Genomic DNA, 22,330 nt, shown 5'->3' with positions numbered 1-22,330 from the left:
AGCTAGAGGCTTGGATGGTCCACTTAGAAAAGCATGTTCAAAGCTCCTTCCATCTTCATCATCCTCCAAAAATAGCTCCGAACAACCCAGCCTCCCACATATATGATCCGAATTGGATCCATGAAGAATAATCAAAGTACCATGACTGTATCAGATCAGGACAAACCACGAATTCAAGAGCACAAAGCGATGAGAAAAACCTCTAAACAGTGGCAGTTAGCAGCCAACGTGGAACGACAAGGACCTCGATCGAAGTGCGTTGACCAAGGCCCATGGAGACTGCGCAAGAGGCGAAACTAGCACCTGGGAAGTCCGGATCGGGAAAAGGAGGCAGTTTTTGATGTGCGATTAGCAAAACCCCTTGAAATGGAAAGGCCCCGAGTGCTCGATCGCATGGAAGCAGGGAAAACCATGGGAAAAAGCGCAAAAGGCTAAAGGCGGGACTCGTACTCCAGAAACCGACGGTATTTATCAGGGGCACCCTTGGGCGATAAGCGGATTTGGAGAAAAATGAGTGATTCCACTCAGCACCCGACGCGTGGCAAGCGGAGGAGAGAGAAAACTGCCGCTCATCGCAAGCTAAAGGTCGAGCAAGTCAACCGCGCGAAATGAGCGAATGGTGTTGGATCTGGAGGCTCCAAATCTAACAGCTGAGAACGCGCTTGATGAAAGAACCGGATTTGACAGGGGAATAAGCCAAGATCCACAAATATTTGAGGTCTGATTTGACTGTTGAGGTGGCGGATGAGTCATTTCCGAACGTAACCAAAGAACCGAACCGATGAGGAAAAGTTGGCGCAATTCGCAAGAGGACAAGTGGCCACTCCCTATGAGTCGTTGATGATGACGCCAAGACAGGGAACTCCAAGCGAGCAGCAGCAGGCGACCCGACGAAGGAAGAAGAGGAATCGAACAGTCATGATATCCATTGGCTTTAAAGCCATGAACAAAGAACAAAAAAAGACACCGACCGAAGACGGAAAGGAGAAGAAAAGGAAGAAGACAGAGAAAACGAAGAAAAGACAGTGAAGCAAAAAGCAAAAAGATAGAGGGCCGAGCTGACCACAGGCAGCGTCGAGCACCAGAGAGCTTGAGAGGTTCAAGCCATCCATGAGAGGATCTGTCAAGACTGAGCACCACATTGGGCTCCTTCCATTAAAGACCCGAAAGGTCAAGAGCTGGTAAGGAAAAGAGTCTGTGCACTCTAGTGGCTTGGGGAATCCAAGAACCATCCTGCCAAGCAATTATGTTTCAGGAGACTCATATTGAGCTCCTTCCCTGTATTTCTCTGCTTTAAGACACAATAAAAGAAGGCCACCATTGAAAGCTGGACCGGAGACGTAGCCCTGGAGGATAGGGTGAATTCCTTATTAATTTGTTGTGTTCTTGTATTTGCTTACTGTGTTTCTCTGTCGTTTTCCATTTCTCAGTGTCTGTGTATTTTGCAATCTGATCGATACGTTGCCTAAAATAACATAGACACACACCAGCACATAAGTCTATAGTACCTTCATTCAATAAATCTTTAATTGAGATCACACATAGGGTGATTTTTAAATCAAGTGGTATTAGAGCTTTAGGCTGTAAGGTTAGACAAGCTTGTGTTGGTTTAGCTGTGAATGCTCACTAGATCAAAGCTCAAATTAGGAGAAGGAGAGTTGGTCGAAACTAATCCTAAAATTGGGAGGGTCTACCCTTAGAAGACAACGTCAGAGGAAGTTCCTATGGGTTAGACCCTCAATTCATAGAAAGTTTCCTAGCCATAAAGTCCATGGTAGAAGAAATGTATAAGGACTTTAGAAAGCACAAGGATGAAGATTCATCAGGCTCTAAACAAGACAAAGGAGAAGATGAATCAAATTTCCATGACCACTCAAAAGGAAAAGGGAAAGAGGAAAAATTTCTCACACCTCCTAATAGCCCTGTACATAATAAGAAAGCATCTTTGATCAAGCTAGATGTTAAATTTTATTTGCCTATATATGATGGAGAGCTAAATGCAGAAAGGTTGGACAATTGGATTAGACAAATTGATGTTTATTGCAGAGTATAGAACATTGACTCAGACAAGAGCAAGATTCAGCTAGCAAGCCTACGCCTAGGAGGCACTGCCTTGGTTTGGTGGGAAGGCAGAACCCAAGCTGACATTGAAAGACATGGTAAGACTATCTCTGTCTGGAGCGAATTTGTTTCTACAATCAAAAAGCAGGTCTATATATTGGCCTACATGCAACAAGCCATGATGAGTTGGCAAACTCTTCAGCAATTGAAAGGGAAAAGTGTGCAAGGGTACACTCAAGAATTTAGAAAGAGAGCATTGGTTTTAGGAATCTCATTAGACTCACCAAAGACTCTGTTGAAGTACATTGGTGATCTACACAGCTACATGAGGCATACCATCCTCATGTTCAATCTCACTAGTATAGATGAGGTATCTGTACAAGCTACTCATCTAAAAGCTAGAGGAAAGAATGGAAATCCAGAAGTTGGGGGACCATCCCAACCCACTGTAAGCAAGAGCAAGGAGAAAATAAAGCAGAAGTGGAAAGCAAGGAAGGCTAACACGGCACAGAAAAGCAAGGCTTCATGCACTCACTGTAAAAAGGATGGGAATGATGATGAGCATTGTTGGATTCTGCATCCAGAGCTGAGACCTAATAAATTCGAGGGCAAGAAGGGGAAGATTGCTACAGCTATTCAGAAAGATTTGGGGTCAGACTTGGGAGATGAAACAACCATTGCAGCCACAGGTATAAAAGGTAAGAATTTTGAAGCATCTACAAGTAATTCTGCACAATCTATTACTGATGAAGAAAATGAGAGAAAAAGACGTGAGCTTTTCCATATTCGAGTTATCTCCAAACATCAAAAGGTTGATACTTTTTTGATAGTGGCTCACAAGTAAATTTAATTTCTGAAGCAATTGTAAAGAAATCAGGATTATCAACTACACCTCACAAGAAACCATACCCATTAGGATGGTTGAATGATAAAGCACAACTACAAGTGACTAAACAGTACAAACTCAAGTTTTCTTTTGGGTCAGCATTTGTAGATGAGGTTGAGTTAGACATAATTCCTTTCGATATATGTGGAATTGTTTTAGGAAGTCCTTACTTGTATGATAGAAAAGCTATTTTCTATAGAGCCGAGAACAAGTATCTACTTGTTAAAGATGGAATCAAATACTTTGTAAGAGCTTATAAGCTCAAGAATAATTATACTCTCATAAACTTAGCGCAGATGAAAAGAATGATAAATTCATGCATACAATTCTTACTGATGGTTGTAAAGGAAAAGAAACCTGAAAAAACCAATGTATTTGAGGGCTGTAATGCTAAACAACAAGCTGATTTAGAAAAGGTTGTTTCAGAGTATGATATCTTGTTTCAAGAACCTAAAGGTCTGCCACCCAAAAAGGAAATAGTACATGATATTATTTTGCAGCAAGATGCTCCTTTGCCTAACATTGGAATGTACAGGTTGTCTACTTTAGAGAATGTTGAAATCAAGAAGCAGGTGCAGGAGTTGCTTGAGAAAGGGTTCATCAGGCCTAGCACATCACCATGTGGGTCACCAATCGTTTTGGTGAGAAAGAAAGATGGCTCGTGGAGAATGTGCATTGACTACCCAGCACTGAATAAGATAAAAATCAAAAATTGTTATCCCCTTCCTCGCATAGATGATCTTTTAGATCAATTGAAAGAAGTTGTTTATTTCACCAAGCTAGACTTGCACAGTGGATACCATTAGTTCAGAGTGGCAGAACAAGATGCATGGAAGACTGCTTTCAAAACAAAGCAGGGATTGTATAAGTGGCTAATTATGCCTTTTGGCTTAACTAATGCTCCTTCTACTTTCATGAGATTAATGAATGATGTACTCAGACCTTTTCTTGATGACTTTGTTATTGTGTATCTGGATGACATTCTGATTTTTAGTAAAACGTGGGAAGAACACTTAAAGCATGTTAAACAAACACTAGATGTTTTGAAAAGAGAAAAACTTCATGTTAAACTCACAAAATGTGAATTTGGCAAAACATCTCTAAATTATTTGGGTCATACAGTAGGGGGTGGTGAATTGAAGATAGATCCCTCTAAAGTGGCAGTCACTGTAAACTGGCCTACACCCAAGTCTGCTACAGAAGTGAGAAGCTTCTTAGGGGTAGCACAGTATTGGAGGAAGTTCATTTCTAACTTTTCCTCAATTGCAGCTCCCTTACATGCTTTAACAGGATTGAACAAGGTGTTTCAGTGGGGAGGCAAACATCAGAAAGACTTCGACACCTTGAAAGAAAAGATTAGTACAACACCTGTACTAGCACTGCCTGATCTGCATAGACCATTTGAGATCCAAACAGATGCCAGTGACTGCCATGGGAGCAGTGTTGACACAGCAGGGTAAACCCATATGTTATCATTATGAGACTTTTAATCCTGCAGTAGTTAACTATCCTACATATGATAAAGAATTGTATGCATTAGTTCAGAGTGTGAAAAAGTGGAAACATTACTTAATGGGCAAAGAGACAGGAATACATATTGATCATCAACCACTTCAATATCTACACTCCCAAACTAAGTTGCAGCAATCAAGACACTATAGATGGATGGGTTTTCTACAACAGTTTCATTTAGTCGTCAGTTTTAAAAGGGCATACACAATAAAGTTGCAGACATGTTATCTAGACCCATTATAAATGCATCTACTATACTTAAGCTTAATTTTGTGTTACATGAGAGTTACATTGAACAATATGCTCAAGATATAGATTTCAAAGATGTATATGCGACTTTGAGTCAAGGCAAAGAGTAGAAGAATTGGATTATCATGTAAAGGACCGATTCTTATACCATTGTGGGAAACTCTTCATTCCACAAACTGAGAGAGTAAAGATAATTAGAGAAGCACACACTTCTATGATATCAGGTCACTTTGGGGTAAGTAAAACAATTGCACAACTGCAAAGATTTTGTTATTGGCCAAAAATGAATGAGACAGTTTCTAGATATGTAAGAGGGTGTACTATGTGTGCTAAAAGCAAGCCCAGCAACAAAAAACTAGGCTTGTACACTCCATTACCAGTACCTTCTCACCCTTGGGAAAGTGTTTCCATGGATTTTGTTGGAGGACTGCCTAAATCTAGGAAAGGTCATGATTATCTATATGTTGTTGTGGATAGGTTCTGCAAGATGTGTATTTTGATACCTTGTAATAAACAGATTACAGTTGAACAAATTGCAAAATTGTTCTTTGAACATGTATGGGTTCATTTTGGATTACCCACTTCCATTGTATCTAATTGAGACACCCGATTTGTGGGGAAGTTTTGGTCAAGTCTATGGGAACTGATGCACACCAAATTGAAGAAAAGCACAACTTTTCATCAAAAAACTGATGGCCAGACAGAAGTAGTTAACAGGTCAGTGATCCAGATACTCAGAGGATATTGCAACAAACATCCTAAGCTTTGGGATGAACATTTGTGTTATGTGCAGCATGCTTACAATAGAGAAAAACATTCTTCTACACAGAGATCTCCTTTCGAGACCTGATTTGGTTTCACCCCCAGGTCTCCTTTGGATTTTGTCTTTGGTAAAGATACCACAGCTAAGGGACACAGTGATGTGGACAAGGTAACTAGGTTCATTGAACAAATCCAGGAGATCCACCAGGCAGTACAGGAACAGCTGGAAAAGAGCCAAGCCAAATACAAGGCTAGGCATGACAAGCATCGAATGGAGCATAGTTTCCAAGTTGGTGACCAAGTTTGGCTGTATATCAGCAAGGACAGGATGCAAGGTGAAGGTAAAAAGCTAAAGCCCATTAGGTATGGACCTTTCAAAATACTTGAGAAGATAGGTGAAAATTCTTTTTGCCTTGATCTACCAGCTTACATGAACATCTACTCAGTTGTAAATGCAGATTGCTTGAGATTTTTTGAACCCTCTCTAATTGAGGATCTCGAAGAGCAGAGTCAATTACATTCTATTGATGACCTGCTAACTGAATATCTTAATGAATTGCAGGAAGACACAGTTCTGGATAGGAAGTTGAGGACGACGCGTAGAGGAGATGTTGAGTATCTCAGGGTAGGGCTCAAGGGTTCAAAGCCGAGCAGTGCAAAGTGGATTGAGATTGGACAAGTGACAATACAGTACCCTCACTTAGTCGATGCTTGAAAACCAATTTTTGGTGGTCCAAAAGCTTTTTCAGTGGGAAGGCCGTGATCCGAATTGGGTCCATGAAGAATAATCAAAGTACCATGACTGTATCAGATTGGGAAAAACCTCGAATTCAAGAGCACAAAGCTATCAGAAAAACCTCTAAATAGTGGCAGTTAGCAGCCAGCATGGAACGACAAGGACCTCGGTCAAAGCACGCTGACCAAGGCCCATGGAGACTGCACAGGAGGCGAAACTAGCACGTGGGAAGCCCGGATCGGGAAAAGGAGGCAGTTTCTAATGCGTGATTAGCGATTAGTGCTTAGCGCTAATCGCGCATCGCTGGGCAAAACCCCTCAAAATGGAAAGGCCCTGAGTGCTCGGTCGCATGGAAGCCGGGAAAACCATGGGAAAAAGCGCAAAAGGCTAAAGGCAGGACCCGCGCTCCAAAAACCGGCGGTATTTATCGGGGGCACCCTTGGGCGGTAAGCGGATTTGGAGAAAAACGAGCGATTCCACTCAGCGCCCGACGCGTGGCAAGCAGAGGAGAGAGAAAACCACCGCTCATCGCACGCTAACGGTCGAGCAAGTCAACCGCGCGAAATGAGCGAATGGCGTCGGATCTGGAGGCTCCAGATCTAACGGTTGAGAACGCGCCCAATGAAAGAATCAGATTTGACAGGGGAATAAGCCAAGATCCACAAAGATTTGAGGTCCGATTTGACCACTTAGGTGTTTGATGAGTCATTTCCCGATGTAATCGAAGAACCGAACCGGCGAGGAAAAGTTGGCACAGTTCGCAAGAGGACAAGTGGCCACTCCCTGTGAGCCGTTGATGATGATGACAAGACAGGGAACTCTAAGCGAGCAGCAGCAGGTGACCCGACATAGGAAGAAGAGGAATCGAACACTCATGAGATCCATTGGCTTTAAAGCCATGAACAGAGAACAGAAAAAGACAACGACTAAAGACGGAAAGGATAAGAAAAGGAAGAAGACAGAAAAAACGAAGAAAAGACAGTGAAGCAAAAAGCAGAAAGACAAAGGGTCGAGCTGACCATAGGCAGCGTCGAGAACCAGAGAGCTTGAGAGGTTCAAGTCATCCCTGAGAGGATATGTCAGGACTGAGCACCACATTGGGCTCCTTCCAGTAAAGACCAGAAAAGTCAAGAGCTGGTAAGGAAAAGAGTCTGTGCACTCTAGTGGCTTGCGGAATCCACGAACCACCCTGCCAAGCAATTCTGTTTCAGGAGACTCATATTGAGCTCCTTCATTGTATTTCTCTACTTTAAGACAAAATAAAAGAAGGCCACCATTGAAAGCTGGACCAGAGATGTAGCCCTGGAGGATAGGTTGAACTCCTTATTAATTTGTTGTGTTCTTGTATTTGCTTACTGTGTTTCTCCGCTGTTTTCCATTTCCTAGTGTCTGTGTATTTTGCAATCTGATTGATCCATTGTCTAAAATAACATAGACACACACCAGCACATGAGTCTGTAATACCTTCATTCAATAAATCTTTAATTGAAATCACTCATAGGGTGATTTTCATATCAATATATCACTTGGTATAAATTTATAGAACATCCTAGATGGTAGTCAATCATTGCGTAACAAATTTATAGAACATCCTATCCGTTTCCTAGTCTAATATAGTCATTAGTTAGTCAATTTAGCCGTTACCTGGTCTAAAAGTATAGTCATTGGATATTCTGCTCTGACTATTTAACAAGCAAGCTAGATCTGATTCGTCAACTTGTCCTGACAATGAACCACACTAATTGGTTCGAAACGCGTCGACAAATGAAATATCATGTGATTTACGCCGAAAAATTCTCTCACACCCTAAATGGTAGTCACTCATTGCGTAACGTGTATGAAATATGTTGTAAGTATGATACTTATGTTAGTCACTTACCATTTAACATATGTTGCCCTTCTCACTTGTAAATCCAATGTATAGACAATTTTATATTCCTCTCAACATAACATTATTCTTAATCAAGGTGTGTCGAAGTTATAAATGTGTAAGATGGGTCAAAGTCATACAGCTTGGCAAATGTTTTAAATTATACATTCAACATAATAATTTAATAAGTTGCCTAAATGTCACATTGTTAATGAAATAAATAATTAATTACTAATCATTTTTAAGGCTTGTAACTTTAGTTTTATAAATAATATGTTTTTTTAAGGTTTGTAACTTTAGTTTTATAAATAACATGTTTTTATTAATATAAAATATCATATGATTGTAAGATTATATCATTAATTATTTATTTATTTATTTAGTTTAATTAAAATTAAATTGATATACTCAAATGAGAAATAAGCAGTTTAATTGTTCTAGATTTTTTTATGAAAATTAATCTATTTAAGTTTTGGTGAGATTATAATTTTGAAAAATTTTAAGTTGACTGGTACACATTATATAATTTAAATTTGTAATTTTAATAAATCTTTGCTAAGGACAAAAACATAAAACAATTACGCTAAGGTAAAACACATAAAACAATTACATTAAGCAAAAATAAATAATCTATCAAATTTTGAAAAGTATTGTATTTTCATTATTTTGATAACAAAAATATATTTAAATAAAAAAGAAGAAGATTTAAATAAAATATTGAATATGTGGAAATATATTTTAGAATCCACTTCTTTCTCAAGGATAAAGTAGAAGATATGGTCTTCTCTAGGTGGAATAAAAAGATATTATCAAATTGCTCCATGCATTATCATCTTTGAGGGATCCCATAAGTGCAACTAAGAACCCTTGACTTATGACATTGATGAATAAGTAGTAGACAATCTTCTTGATCCATCCTCCTATAGAGGTGAATCCAATTCTTATCATAGAGGGAGAAATAATTTCCTTTAAGCCAATGAGGTGATCTTCAATCTTCTTCGACCTTAGCTCTGATACCATGTTGAGAAATCAATGCTATTGGGATAGGGTTATATTTCTCTTTCTTGATAATTACTTGTGAATTGTGTTGCCTTATTTTACTTGTTTGTTATATTATCTTTCGTCAAGCAATTACCAAATTATGTGTGCATGAAGATCACAAATACACAAGACATGATATATAGGCACTATACCAGGGCAAAACCCCTATCTAGGGGAAAACCCAATCAAAAATATCTTCCTTCAATAGTTTTCCTTGAGACCCTTCTACCTAGACAAACACCTCCTCCACACCAATCCAACCTCTCCTTCTTCGATCCATCCTTCAACCTAGTAGCAACAACACTTCGACCCTAGAACTTCAACTTAGCAGCTTCTGGCAACAACAACAACTTTGACCTAGACAAGGAGACTTTGATCTCTTAAACCAACCCACACAAGAGAGAGAGAGAGAGAGAGAGAGAGGCACCAAAATTTATATTTTCTTCTTCTCCTTCACCTAGACCAAACTCACACTCATTTTGGACCCTTCCTTCAGCGTCACACTTCTTCCCAGCTTCCATATTCCAATTTCCAAAGATCGAACTATGCTTGAGAGATTGAGATGCTCAAATGAAGTTGAACTGCCTTGTATATATAGCCTTCCATGAGGCCGAATTTCCTTCCTTGAGGCCGACTTGGTGTGGAGGTTACATAATTGTTTTTTTACTCAAAATAATTATTTTTACATCGTTCGAAAGCCCAAGAAGGATCTCATAAAAGGTACATTGACTATATTGACTCTTTATTAATCCTAGGAGTCCACACTGGGGAATTTGACTAATAAAATGATGACCCAAGCATGAAACCCATGCTTTAATAAGTCATTGTAACAATAATAAAAATTCCTTTTACAAATACATTTTATGAAGATCAAATTTGGTTACATTTTTCAACACTCCCAATGCTGAATTCGAATGTATAAAGGTCGTAATAGACCCAGGGATTCATTGTCTCAACTTTATTTTGTTGGAAAACCAAACATTCTGCCAGAAAATTCTAAATATCAGATTTAAGGTCATCCCAAAAAAAATTCTTCTTGATTCTATGGTAAGTTTTTAAAAATCATGAGTGCCCTCCTAAGGGAGGGTGTGTAATTCCTAAAGAATCTTTTGTTTGAGTTAGGAATTCTTACAAATATATAAGCGATCTTTGTACCATAATGTATCATTTTTCTAGCTGAATCTATTAGATGTACCAGGATCTTGCTACAAATTTTGAATTAGTGACCACACCTCTTCATCATTCTTCTGTTCATCCCTTGCTTCGGTTATCCACTCAAATTGGATAATAGAAATGGCACAAAGTAATGATTCCAGATCTTCATCCTTTCTTGAGAGTGCATCTGCACAACATTTCTTCCCTTTTTTGTAGATGATTTCAAAGTGATAACCAAACATCTTTTTCACCCATTTTTTTTGTTCTTCTAAAGATAATCTTTGTTCCAAAAAGTATTTAAGACTCATGATTTGTTTCTATCTTGAAGTGTCTTCCCATTAGGTAAGGTCGTCATTGATTTAGTGCATGTAGTATTGCCAACATTTCCTTCTCATAATTAGGTTTATGTAAATACTTTCCTTTGATTGGATGACTTTCAAAAGTAATGGGTCTTCCTTCTTGCATTAAAACCTCATTTCCTGAAGCATCACATTCCACAATAAAAAAATTTGTGAAGTGTAGCATAGCTAAGACCAATGCTTGGCACATTGCCTCTTTAAGATGTTAAAAGGCCTTGTTTCTTCTAGAGTCCAAGAAAAAGCATCTTTCTTCAGTAATGATGTTATAAGTTTCTCCCATAATTCTAAACAAACTTGCAATAATACCCTGTCAAGCAGAGAAATCATTAAAGATGCTTTGTGGTTGTGGGGATTTTCCATTTCTTAATGGCTTTAATTTTTGTAGGGTCTATCTTAACACCCTTGTGAGATACAAAATGACCCAAATATTCCACCTCTTGTACTCCAAAGAAACATTTGGAGGTTTTTGCATATAATTATTTCTCCTCCAATAATTTAAGCACCCTGTCAACATGTTGAACATGATCCTTCCAAGACTTGTTGTATATTAATATATATAAATCAAAAAACACTAACACAAATTTTCTAAAGAAGGGTTTGAAAATGGAATTCATTAGACTTTGAAATGTGGGAGGTGCATTAGTAAGTCCAAAAGGCATGACCAAAAATTCATAATGACACTCGTGAGTTTTAAATGTTGTTTTTGAATGTCTTCATTATTCATTCTAATTTGATAATATCCTGAATGAAGCTCCATCTTGGTGAAGTAAATTGCTCCATTTAATTCATCCAACAATTCATCAATGATAGGAATGGAAAATTTATCTTTAATAATGAGCTCCCTATAATCTGGACACATATGCCATGATCCATCCTTCTTGTGCACCAATACTACTGGAACAGGCAAAGAACTTTGTCTAGGTTGAATTATACCAACCTCTAGCATTTTTGCAACCATATGATAAATTTGACACCTTTGGGCATAAGGATATCTGTAAGGCCTAATGTTTGAAGGAAAACTTCCTGGAATCAAGTGAATTACATCATCATGATCACGAATAGGTGGGAGGCTTTTGGGAGTCTTAAACACCTTGGAATGATTGTCCAAGACTTTTTTGAGATTTGGAGAAATAGATGATTTCGATGTTTGAACCCCTAGTGAGCATAATTGTACAAGTACGCCCCGTTGTTCTTTCTTCAGAAGCTTTGTCATGCCATTAGATCTGATTATTTTTCTTGGTTTCCCTGCGGTACCCCTTAATTCAACTTCCTTCCCTCCCAAAAAAAAAAGCAAGAAAATTTCTTTAAACTTGAAGGTTATCGTCCCCAAATATTGTAACCATTGGACTCCTAGTACAACTTCAACACCACCCATTCATATGGAAAGCATTGGAGTATTCAGTACATATACCCCCATGGTTAGCTTTATATTATAGCACTTTCCAGAGAAATTTATAGATCCTCCATTTCCAACCATCACTTGACACTCTAGTGCTGGATATAGGGAGCAATTCAATACCTTGGGTATCTTAAAATGAATAAAATTATGGGTACTACTCGAATCAATCAACACTATTACTTTTTACTTCCCTATATATCCTTCTATCTTGAGAGTTTGAGGAGTGGCAATTCCTGTCAATGCATTACAAGATATGGTCGGATTCATTTCTTCTTTCTCTAGGGTTGGTTTGCAGTGTATATCCTCTACTTTTAATGTTTCTTGTTCCTTTTCTTCCTCCTATTTATAGTCTATGTAGAATAATTTCTTCTCAGCACACTTATGACCTTTAGTGTATTTTATATCACAATTGTAACAAAGGCATTTTACTCTTTTTTCCCCCAATTTTTGTGGTGACAACCTTGTGAGTTGTGGAAGGCTAGGAACAACAACACTTCCATCTTTATAGTTGTGAGTGGTAGGCTTCCTTGTCGCCATAATTTTGCTTTCAACTTTTCTTTCCACCTTGAATGCCTTCTCCAATGAATCATGTTCCCAAAGGCGAACCTCATGCTGGATGTTATCTTTGAAAGTCCCTATGAAGATGTCAATCCTATTCTCCTTTGGAATATCAGTTACCCTAATATTCAATTTTTGGAAGTCTTCAATGTGCTCCGCCATTGAACCTTTTTGTTTGAGATTTATCAATCGGCTAAAGAAGGTGTTTCTCTTTGTATCTTCATAATGTGCTATCATTTCCTACGTAAAAATTGACTAGGTAACAAGTGGTTTACGAGAATGTTCAATTTATGGAATTCTTCAATGTGCTTGGCCATTGAACCCTTTTGTTTGAGATTTATCAATTGGCTAAAGAAGGTGTTTCTCTTTGTATCTTCATAATGTGCTATCATTTCCTACATAAAATTTGACTAGGTAACAAGTGGTTTATGGGATCAAATCCATCTATACCATACAAACTGATTAGATTCTAAATATAAAGATGCACTACATATCTTTTGTGAGGGTTGCGCATCATGTACATCAAAATATTGCTCCATCTGTAGTATCCATGTTACCAAATCCTTGCCATCAAAATTCCTCATATATATCTTTAGAATGTGGTGGTTCGTAAACCCCACATTGGACTCTCTAAAATCATAATTCATATTTTTTTTGTCCTCATCATGATTTTCATGGATTACCTTGTCATCACTAGGAAGCCTTTTTTGCAACAATTTTGTCAAAGCTTCGTTCAAGCCTTCTATTTTTGCTTCAAACCATCCATCTTAGCTTCCATACCATCTGTTGAGTCCCAAACCTGCACTTCCCTATATACCCTTTCAGCCTTCTTTTTCCATTTACTTCATCCACCAAGCTGTCAAATCATTGCATATTAGTCTAAAAAGAGCTTATGAAATGGTTTCCTAACTATGTTTATGACTGTTGTTTGATTTAGATTTTTGTTCAAACAGCTGCGGAAACTTGTCACTTTCTGCAGCTAGCCCAAGTTTCCGCAGCCATTTTGTTAAAGGCTATGTTACAGGTGTCCAATGGAGAAACCAGCCACATGGGCAAGCTGCAAGTGACGTGTACATGGAGTGTGTCCCCTCAGTTCAGCCAAATCACTCATAAACGGTCGTGGTCAATGACGGTCAAAGGAAGGGCCAAAAGAGGAGTTTCGCAGTGGCACGGCTCTGTTTTGCCCACGTGAAGGTTTACGTGGCACGATCCTTAGTTTCCGGAGGTACTGGCACACCTGTAGATCAGCCCGTGAACTGAATCAAGCAGCCACCACTCCATGGATTCAACTGTCATGATGACCATAACACTAGATCTCAGGCCAAGGAGATTTACATGTCTCTTGGCAGCATAAAATCTAGGAATTAGTTGCAGCACTTTCACTTATAAATAACGTGTTGATATACGCTAGATAGTTAGCTTTTGAGATGTAATTTTGACTGTTGTTATCAGCCCATTGTACTATGCTTTACTTTGTTTTATTACTGCACTTTAAATACATGAGAAGACAGCATTCCTGAATTCGGTTTGTGACTAAGTGATTGACTGGCCGAGGTTGCAGAGGGCCCCTGTACACCAAAGCTTTGTATAGTTTCTTACTTGCTTTCATTTATTGTTTTTTCATTGCTTGTATATATATATTGTGTTGTTCTGATGTTCATTTCTGTCCATATTTCCTTTATGTTTTCTTTTATAACTGTTAGCTGATCAGTTCTTCTTTTACAGGTTTTTGTAGGCAGCCCGGGCAACTTTACATATTTTTTATAACTACTGACATGAGATCATCTTGTCCTTTCTGCTGATTTTCATTTCCTGAGTTTAATTCCAGCACTGTCATTTATTTCAAGTTTTGTTTTTCTTATTTGTTTTTCTGCTACTTAGACATCATATTACTCATATGTTTATGATTTCCTTTCTATAGCCAAGCGACTCAATTAGTAAGGAATCAGAATATTACTTGTTGTAGTATGATTTAGTTTGTTTTCCTGCAAGTTAGAGATTGAATTACTTATGTCATTTTCAAGAGTTGAAATATGAATGAGTAGTTAAATCTTAGTTTCCTTTTGTTGAAATTTGGTACCGGAGGACATGTGGTTCCCTTAGGCTTTGATCTTTGGCCTAGGGAAAAGTGTCCAAAAGAATTTAATTTTTCTCCTAAAGTGACTTTATAATTTTATAAAGTTAAATCTAATTTAAAAGTGACTTTTATAAAGTCAATGAAAAATTAGAAAGGAAAAGTGACTTTGGAAATAAATGACTAAGTGGGTCTTTATTAAAGTGGGGTGAATTAAAAAATAAAAAGTGAGATTTAAATGAGCATTTAATCTCAGCCATTGATCTAAATCTATTTCAGCCATTGGATTTAGAGATCACCCAAAAGTCACTTGGATCACCCAAAAGTCACTTGGAGTTATATTAAGGAGCGGTGTAACAGCTGCGGAGTATCAGCAGCGGTGTATCAGCAGCGGAGTATCAGCAGCGGTGTATCAGCAGCGGTGTAACAGCAGCGGAGTATCAGCAGCGGTGTATCAGCAGCGGTGTAACAGCAGCGGAGTATCAGCAGCGGTGTATCAGCAGCGGAGTATCAGCAGCGGTGTATCAGCAGCGGTGTAACAGCAGCGGAGTATCAGCAGCGGTGTAACAGCAGCGGTGTAACAGCAGCGGAGTATCAGCAGCGGTGTAACAGCAGCGGTGTAACAGCAGCGGAGTAACAGCAGCGGTGTAACAGCTGCGGAGTAACAGCAGCGGAGTATCAACAAGGCTGAGTTTCAGCAAGGCTGAGATAAGTTGTAAAAGTCTGTTTGCTGATTTTTTTGCTGAACATTTCTCTTACTGTAAAAAGGCATTTTCCAGAAATAAAGAAGAGCTCTCAAACTAGTTTTCCCCAAGAGTTGTAGGGGGTTTTTCCAGGGTCACATTGACCAAAAATCTCAGTGTTTAAATGTGTTTTAATGGTTGTTTATTACTGCTGATTTTTATTTCTGCAATTTCCAGCATTCTGTAAAATTTCCAGAATTTGTGTTTTCGACAAATTTATTTTTTTTCAGCTTGTTAAATGTATGGTTATGGGAAAGGGCATTTAACTATATGGGAGAAATAAGGAGAAACTGAAAACCGGGGTGGGAAATGAGAAATTTCTACATGGTATCAAAGCTTGAGTGCTGAAGGGCAGTTTGGGACAGCAAAAGGAAAAATTACAGTTGCTGATTTTTCACTCAGAAAATTCCAGCAGACTGATTTTTTTTCATAAACAGCAGTTTTATCTTTACTACAGCAGTGCTATTTTTCAGTTTTAGGACAGCAGGATGTCATTGGGATTGAGGGTGGAGGATAGGCTGGATGGGCATATAAATTACAGCATTTGGAAGGAGAGAATGCAGAGTATCTTTGAGGAGGCAGAAGTCTGGGATATCATGGTGCATACCACACAGAACCTTGTTGTTGTGCCTACTAATGCTACTCAGTTGACAACTAATAATAAAAAGAACAACAAGGGTAAGAGGCTGATTCTAGACGGAATCAAAGACCATTGCATTCCTCATGTGAGAGGAAAGAGCAATGCCCATGAGATGTGGATAGCATTGTCCAATCTCTACCAGAGTATCAATGAGAACCGGAAGATGGTCCTGAAGGAGAAGCTGAAGAAAATTAAGATGGGTAACGATAGTGCAGTTGGATATCTCACAAAGATTACTAATGTGAGAGATTAGTTGGCAGCGATTGGAGAGGCCATTCCACCCACTGAGTTGGTGCGGATTGCAGTGAATGGCCTCCCCCATTCATGGTTGAACTTTGCTGATGGGGTTTGTGCACGTGAGACCCTTCCCACATGGGAGAGGTTTTGGGATGATTGCATTCAGACAGAGATCAGGAAAGGTCAACTTGGGGTAGCCAAGCCAGTTGAGCAGGATGAGGATGTAGCACTGGTGGCAAGAGGCAAGAAAGGCAAAGGGAAGAAGCAGACTTCCACAAGCAGTGGTGGGGGAAAAGGCAAAGGTAAAGGTAAACAGGGCAACACACAGAAGGACTATTCCAAGGTGAAGTGTTGGAATTGTCAAAAGATGGGACACTATGCAGTTGTGTGTCGAGAGAAGAAGAAGAAGAAGAGGAAGAACCAGGACGTGGCAGCTTCAGCAGAGATTGAGGACTTTGTTGATCGTTTTGACCGAGAGTTTGCGTTCACTACATGTGAGTCCTCTAGTGCAGGATCACCTGCCACACAGGTTCAGAGGGAGCATGCTTTTCCCTCGATTAGCGGAGCATCTTCAGGTATCTGGTATGTGGACAGTGGGGCTTCACGTCATATGACAGGATTCCGTGAGTACTTCTCAGAGATTTCAGAGAGTGGCACTGATATTGAGGTAGTACTCGGTGATGACAGAGTTGTTAGAACAGTTGGGGTGGGGACAGTGACATTTCAGAGGGAGTCCAAACCTCCCTTGAAGGTGTCAGAGGTTCTTTATGTGCCAGGGATGAGGAAGAAACTCATATCCGTCTCAGCTTTGGAGGACAGAGGATATGAGGTACTGTTCAGGGGAGGACAGGTGTTGATGTATCCCAGGGGTACTCCAGCTGATTCAGCTAGAGTGATAGGTGTACGCTATGCAAAGGTGTACAAGTTTGCATTCCAGCCCCTTTTGGCATTGAGCAGTAGTACCGACAGCAGAGCTAGTAGTTCTGAGCTGTGTGAGATTTGGCACCGCAGGATGGGACATATGTATCTTGGAGCCTTGAGGACATTGCAGGAGATCACTACAGGTGTGCCAGATTTAAGTACTGATCACTTTGATACTTGCAGAGGTTGTGCAATGGGCAAGTTTTCCAAATCCCCTTTTCCCAGCAGTGACAGCAAAGCGACGGGGATACTTGATTTGATTCATTCCGATGTGAGCGGTCGGATGTCTCATGTTTCCTTGAGTGGATATGAGTACTATGTTTTGTTCATCGATGATCACTCTAGGAGGACCTGGATTTATTTTTTGAAGACCAAGAGTGAGGTCTTCAAGCGGTTTCAGGAGTTCAGAGCTCTTGTGGAAACTCAGACAGGTCGAAAGATCAAGTCCCTGAGGTCGGACAATGGAGGAGAGTACACCCTTGGAGAGTTTGTTGACTATTGTGCGGAGGCAGCCATTAGGAGGGAGTTCACTGTTCCTTACAACCCCCAGCAGAACGGGGTTGCGGAGAGGAAGAACAGATCCATCATAGGGGCTACCAAAGCCATGTTACATGATCAGGGGTTGCCATTGTTCTTGTGGGAAGAGGCCTGCAACACAGCTGTTTACTTACAGAACAGGAGTCCGCATCGTGCCTTGGGGCACATGACTCCGGAGGAGGCTTTCTCTGGGAAGAAGCCTGATATTGGTCATCTTCATATCTTTGGATGCATTACATACTCCTATATACCCAAGGAGAAGAGGACCAAACTAGAGCCCACGCAGAGAAGGGTATCTTTGTGGGCTACAGTGAGACCTCAAAGGCCTTTCAGATTTACATTCACGCACAGAGGACAGTTTTTGTCAGACGGGATGTGAAGTTCGAGGAGGACAGGGCCTTTAGGAGGTCACGGGAGTTAGAGTATCTGGATCAGCCAGACCCTCAGCAGCGGTTGAGTCAATCGCAGGGATCCAGTGGGCAAGGATCAGAAGGATCCGGAGGTACATCTATGAGGATGTCAGGTCTGTCAGTGAGCAGTGGCTCGCCGAGCTAGAGGGGTGGTGCTCCGGGCAGCATGCAGAGCAGTTCACAGAGCAGTTTACTAGGGAGTCCATTGATGGAAAGTGCACACGGTGCCTCAGCTTCTACAGGTTCAGGTGCAGGCAGGAGGACAGGAGACAGACAATCAGGAGTTCAGGCTACTTATGGTGATGAGGAGGAGGAGTTTCATTCTCCTATGGGAGAAGCATGCTCGGGGAAGAGAAAGCCCAAGTGGCTTCAAGACACCTTGAGAGATGCCACATCTGTTGCTGAGCCGAAGAGGCCGGTCAGAGAGAGTAGACCACCTGAGAGGTTTTGTAGCTATATGGCGATGGTTACCAGCATCCTTGACTCTGAGCCTTCTAGCTATGAGGAGGTAGCTAGCCAACAGGTCTGGAGAGAGGCCATGTAGGAGGAGTATTCTTCTATCATGAAGAATGATGTTTGGGAGCTGGTGCCGAGGCCTGAGGGAAAATCCGTGGTTACTTCCAAATGGCTTTACAAGGTAAAGCATGTTGCAGATGGCAGCATTGAGAAATTCAAAGCGAGGTTTGTGGCTAGAGGGTTCTCCCAGGTAGAGGGAGTTGATTATGAGGAGACCTTCGCTCCCGTGGCTCGATATACTTCGATCCGCTCCATTATATCGATAGCAGTAGAGATGGGTTGGAAGATCCACCAGATGGATGTGAAGACCGCATTTCTCAATGGCTTCATACAGGAGGAGGTGTACATTGAGCAGCCACAGGGCTTTGAGGTGCATGGGAAGGAGTCCCATGTGTGCAGACTAAAGAAGGCCCTTTATGGCCTGAAGCAAGCTCCCAGAGCTTGGTACTCCAGGATAGATACATATTTGCAGGGGATGGGTTTCACAAAGAGTGAGGCAGATCCGAACCTTTACTTTATTGTGATTGGTGAGGAGCCTCTCATTCTGGTGTTGTATGTGGATGACTTGATCATTACAGGTGCAGAGAGACTCATAGAGCACTGCAAGAGAGATCTTGCGACAGAGTTTGAGATGAAGGACATCGGCTTGATGCATTACTTTTTGGGTTTGGAGGTGTGGCAGGAGGAGGGGCATTTCTTCCTGGGGCATGGGAAGTATATTGTGGACATCCTTAGCAGATTCCATATGGAGGATTGTAGACCCATGTCGACACCAATGATCACCAACTGGAAGAACCTTCATGCTTCGGATTCCGAGTTGGTGGATCCCACATTGTACAGGCAACTGATTGGTTCCTTGATGTATTTGGTCAACACTAGACCAGATATCTGTTTTGCAATCAACACGATGAGTCAGTTTATGTGTGAGCCTAGGAAGGTTCACTGGGTGGCTACAAAACACATTTTGCGGTACTTGCAGGGGACAGTGGATTATGGTCTGGACTACAGGCAGGGAGATGGAGTGAGATTGGCAAGATACACTGATTCTGATTGGGCAGGTTGTGCTTCTGATAGGAAGAGCACTTCAGGGTGTTGTTTTGGGTTGGGTTCAGCAGTAGTGTCATGGTTCAGCCGGAAGCAGCAGTCAGTAGCACTGAGTTCAGCGGAAGCAGAGTATATGGCAGCCAGTCTAGCTAGTTGTGAGGCTATCTGGCTTCGCAAGATGTTGTTTGGCTTATTTGGTCACCCATTGAGACCTTCAGTGATTTACTGTGATAATCAGAGTTGCATTAAAATCACGGAGAATCCAGTATTTCATGACAGGTCAAAGCATATTGGGATCAGATACCATTTCATCAGAGACTATGTTCAGAAGGGAGCTATGAAGCTTGAGTATATTTCCACTGATCAGCAGGTTGCAGATATTCTTACCAAAGCCTTACCACGGGGCAAGCATGTCTACTTCAGAGACAAGATGGGTGTGGTGAGGAACACCTTCCTCGGTAAGAGGGAGTGTTGAAATTTGGTACCGGAGGACAGGTGGTTCCCTTAGGCTTTGATCTTTGGCCTAGGGAAAAGTGTCCAAAAGAATTTAATTTTTCTCCTAAAGTGACTTTATAATTTTATAAAGTTAAATCTAATTTAAAAGTGACTTTAAGTGATAAAGTTACTAAGTCTAATTTTAAAGTGACTTTTATAAAGTCAATGAAAAATTAGAAAGGAAAAGTGACTTTGGAAATAAATGACTAAGTGGGTCTTTATTAAAGTGGGGTGAATTAAAAAATTAAAAAGTGAGATTTAAATGAGCATTTAATCTCAGCCATTGATCTAAATCTATTTCAGCCATTGGATTTAGAGATCACCCAAAAGTCACTTGGATCACCCAAAAGTCACTTGGAGTTATATTAAGGGAGGAAAAGGAGGAAAAGATCACATTCGATTCAATTCTTTCATGAGCAGATTGAGAGAAGGAGAGCAAGAGAGCAAGGGAGATTTCTGGGCGGTGTAACAGCTGCGGAGTATCAGCAGCGGTGTATCAGCAGCGGAGTATCAGCAGCGGTGTATCAGCAGCGGTGTAACAGCTGCGGAGTATCAGCAGCGGTGTATCAGCAGCGATGTAACAGCAGCGATGTAACAGCAACAGTGTATCAGTTGCGGAGTATCAGCAGCAGTGTATCAGCAGCGGAGTATCAGCAGCGGTGTAACAGCAGCGGTGTAACAGCAGCGGAGTATCAGCAGCGGTGTAACAGCAGCGGAGTAACAGCAGCGGTGTAACAGCTGTGGAGTAACAGCAGCGGAGTAACAGCAGCGGAGTATCAGCAAGGCTGAGTTTCAGCAGAGCTGAGATAAGTTTTAAAAGTATGTTTTCTGATTTTTTTGCTGAACATTTCTCTTACTGTAAAAAGGCATTTTCCAGAAATAAAGAAGAGCTCTCAAACTGGTTTTCCCCAAGAGTTGTAGGGGGTTTTTCCAGGGTCACATTGACCAAAAATCTCAGTGTTTAAATGTGTTTTAATGGTTGTTTATTACTGCTGATTTCTATTTCTGCAATTTCCAGCATTCTGTAAAATTTCCAAAATTTGTGTTTTCAGCAAATTTATTTTTTTCAGCTTGTTAAATGTATGGTTATGGGAAAGGGCATTTAACTATATGGGAGAAATAAGGAGAAATTGAAAACCGGGGTGGGAAATGAGAAATTTCTACACCTTTTATGCAATTTAATTTCCTGCAATTTAGATATCATATTACTCAGCTTGTTTATGATTACTTCCTATAGCCGGAGTGAGTCGAAAGGTGAAGGGTCAGAATGTGGGTTGAAGTAGTGTGATTTAGTTTGCTTTGCTTTCAGTCTTTGAGTTGCTTTAAGTTCAGTTTTTATTTTCTTTTTCATACGGCAGTAAGGATACTAGGCCATTGTCACTAGTTCACTGTTTTGGTACATTTACTTCCTTTTGAGAATTGATTTCATTACAATCAGTTTGAAACTTTCCTTTTGAGAACTTTTAAGCTTGGAAAATCTCTGTAGAAATCACCATTACCATCCATACTTAACTTTCAATTTCACCATCTCACACTAGGGAATCCACAGAAGATAAACCCAAAAACAAACTCAAAAACGACAAAAGACTAAGAAAACGGTTATCTTGCACATATAGTGCACTTCACTTCATCAGTTTACGAATCTCGGATTGACATTTTAAATAGCAATTTAGGACACACTAAATTGACCAAACACCATCCTTAAAACCTTCCATGTCTACTTTTAAACCATCCATGATGCCTTTTAGTTCATCTTTGGTTTCTCTTTGTGAGAGTGAAATTTGTTGCACTTGGTCCCATAATTTTGATATATCATACTGCAATTCTTCCTCTTCATGTTCCATAGTAGATCTTTTTGAGGCCTTATTGGGTGTAGAATTATTTTTCTTAGGAGGAATTTTATACCCCATTATTGATATCTATGCTTCAGTATGCCCTTAGAATCACTTCAAACTGATTTTTCAAGCAAACATTATACAATTTTAAAAAAATACAAACTTTTTTCTTGATTTTAGGAGCTCGATCTTAAAATATAGACGAGCACAATATTTCTGAAATATAGACAAGCACAATTTTTTGCAATATAGACGAGCACAATATTTCTGAAATATTGATAATTACTTTT

Source organism: Pinus tabuliformis, chromosome 5_2 (assembly GCF_031772625.1).
Source record: "Pinus tabuliformis cultivar Carrire ecotype Pingquan chromosome 5_2, CPIR1, whole genome shotgun sequence".
Lineage (NCBI taxonomy): Eukaryota > Viridiplantae > Streptophyta > Pinopsida > Pinales > Pinaceae > Pinus > Pinus tabuliformis.
The sequence above is the reverse complement of the archived record's forward strand: the minus strand, read 5'-3'. Positions refer to the sequence as shown.